The following is a 3,008-nucleotide window of genomic DNA, read 5'->3' as shown; positions in this document are numbered from 1 at the left end:
TGTGACTGTGTATCACCCACTTATCTTGTGATTTGCGAGCCTATTTGGCAAGCGTTTGTGTGTGCTGCTTGGATCAAATACTGCCCGTTTCAAACGCAGAAAATACCTCGGTACTCGGGCATGGACAACCCGGGCTGGGCTGGGCCTGACATTCGGGCTAGGCTTGGGCCTTGTTTTGCAGCCCGGAAGGTAGTTTAGGCCAGGCTTGAGCTCTCTTTTTCTGCCTTTTGGGCTGGGCTTTTGGGCTTCGGGCTTGATTTTGGGTTGAGCTCAGGCTTGAAAACAGTGAGTATTTCGGACCTTGGGCTGGGTCGGGCTCGAGAAATGAAGGTTGGGCTTTTACAAGCTTGGCCCGATGTTTACCCGGGTTTAGGTGAACCTGCCGAACTGGGAAACGAGGGCAGCGAACTAACTGCTGCTAGAAAACTGCATAATTTGTTGCTCTAGAGCTCTGAAGACTATTGTCCTCGGCTTCTCCGGCGCGTCCTCTGGTGGCGGTGGCAAGCTGTGGGGGTTGTTTTCCTTCGGGGCATCGGTTGTTGGCTTGATCTGGAGCGTCCTGGTGAAACATAAAGGGTGATGGAGAAGATGGGGTCGAGGCGAAGCTCACAGTGGCAAAAGGGGACGCGGGGGCTCATTGGCGACAATGGACTCGCATGCCGGATCGACTGAATATAACTCTAAGGGTGATGTCCTCGGAGCCAGTGAACCACATGAGTTGGTTAGATGCGTGGGGCGGAGGGCTCATAGTATCTCTTTCTTTTTTGTTTCCTTTTTTTCCTTTTTATTCTATCTAAATTTAATTTAAAAACCAAATTCAATCCAAATCTTTCCACAGAAGTCCATCTATAATACTTAAGGGCTTAGCCAAAGTGATCCCTTTTGCCGGATGAAAAATTAGATTTATTCGTCCAGCTGGGGTAGGACGCTGACCGTCGTGCATTCATGCTTGGGCGAGCCCACCGACCGCCCGCCGCAGACGGTTCGCGCTGCTCGGATCAGGAGGAGGAGAGGAGAGCCGCGCGGCACGTGGGTGAGGGCGGCGGAATTGGTGAAGGCTGCGTGCAGGAATGGTGAAGGCTGCGCGCTGATGGACGTCCCAACCGAAACGCCACCGGGATTTGAACCTCGTCAGGGAATGTGATCTAGCGCTTGCTGTAGTCCCCAAGTCACCTCCGCATGCACTCAAAAGGGTGTGATCGACGAAGTCGGATTCCTTCCATCGGCTAAAGTGTGCAACAATTGTTGGAGCACACACAAAACAGACGCCACTCTCGAACAGTAATAAGATTCAACGGAGGAACCAAGGCTGCACCTGCACAGCACAGCGCGCGGCAGTTTTACTGCATCATCACCTAACACACACACACGCGCGCGCTGCAACCAGAAATAATAACAATAGAGGGTGCGGAGAGCTGCGGCAAGAGAGTGTGGAGGAGGCGAAGCCGGAGTCGGAGGAAGGAGAGGTGATGATGATGCAGGAGCAGGACGGAGGTGCTGCTGCGGCGGCGGCGGAAGCCATGGCGCCGGCGCAGATCGACGTGAGGATGGACGTGGCGCTGCTCCACTGCCAGGCCTGCCTCCTCCCCCTCAAGCCCCCCGTCAAGGTGATTCCTCCTCTCCTCTTGTATTTTCTCACCAGAGAGATCCATCACTCTGTTTGTTTGCCAATTAGTTTGGAAGAACCAAAAAACACTCGTTCCATCTCACTTTTTGATTTGATGCGGCCGGGCCGTGAGAGGATTTCTCTGCGTAGCTAGATTATTACACATCTAGTGTATTTATGTGGAAGAAATTCGTCATGTTTTCCCTATCTTCTTGCAAGCAGAATTATGGGAGTTGAAATTTTTTCTGGAAGAACCAAGAAAACCCTCTTTCCATCTCACATTTTGAGAGGAAGAATTTCTTTGCAAGCACGAGGAAGAAATTTGAGAGGAAGCTGATGGATGATTTGGGGGTGGTTTATTGCGTTTGTGGTCGCAGTGCGAGGCCGCCGGGCACGTGGTGTGCTGCTTCTGCCGCGCCGGCCACGCCGCACTCTGCAGCCGCGCCAGCGCCCACTGCGGCGAGCTGGACGTCGTGGTCGGTGCCGTCAAGGTGCCCTGCCCCTACAAGGTGTTCGGCTGCGAGCGCTACCTGGTGTACCATGACACCGCGGACCACCGGTGCGCGCCCTGCTCCTGCCCGGAGCCCGGCTGCGCCTTCGTGGGCTCCCGCGCGACGCTCCTCGGCCACTTCGCCGCCGGCCAACAGCGCCCCGCCGTGACGATCCGCTACGGCCGGGCCTGGAACCTCAGCTTCTCCCTGTCGCACCGCTGGCACGCGCTCGTCGGGGACGAGGACCGCAGCCTGTTCCTCGTGTCCCTGGGCCCGCTCGGCGCGGCCACCGCCGTGTCTCTGCTCTGCGTCAGGCCGGACGGCGAGGCCGCGGCGGCGCCCCGGTTCCGGTGCAAGCTCTCCGTGGAGCGCCTGGCGGGCGACGGCAAGGACAACCTGGTCCTCATGGCCTCGGCAGTGAGCAGCAGCTCGCTGTCCACCGGCGCCCCGGCGACATGAGCTTGGCGGTGCCTCATGAGCTGATCTCCGGCGACACGCTCACGCTCAGCCTCCGGATCGATCTGATCCGACCTGCCGGCACCGGCGGCGCTCCCAAGTCCGCCACAACACAGGCCAGGATGCCGAGGAGGATGCAGTGACTGAAGTATGCGTTTGATTATCTGCACCTTAAGTTAGATGCTTCTGATGGTTAACTAGTTTGATGCAATAGCAGTTAGTAGTATGGTGAACAGTTATAATTCAGTACTAGTGCAGCTCAGCTATGGATTATTAGTACGTATGAGATTATGAATTGTGTGGGCTTGTCAAGCTACATGGCTTCTCATCGGTAGCAATGCAGCTAAGCAAGGTTAGGAATGTTCTGAACAAGTGGCGTAAGTACTAGTAATGCGGCTACTGGTTTGTATTTGATCTGAATCAAGTGCAACCAATTGAAGTTAATTTGAAGATCC

The 3,008-nt window shown here is 55.5% G+C and overlaps 1 pseudogene; it reads left to right on the top strand.

The window, feature by feature from the left end:
* Window positions 1-1,107: 1,107 nt before the first annotated feature.
* Window positions 1,108-3,008, top strand: LOC123182336 (putative E3 ubiquitin-protein ligase SINA-like 6; annotated as a pseudogene).

Source organism: Triticum aestivum, chromosome 1D, assembly GCF_018294505.1.
Source record: "Triticum aestivum cultivar Chinese Spring chromosome 1D, IWGSC CS RefSeq v2.1, whole genome shotgun sequence".
NCBI classification, from domain to species: Eukaryota; Viridiplantae; Streptophyta; class Magnoliopsida; order Poales; family Poaceae; genus Triticum; species Triticum aestivum.
This window is presented reverse-complemented; position numbering and strand designations above follow the sequence as displayed.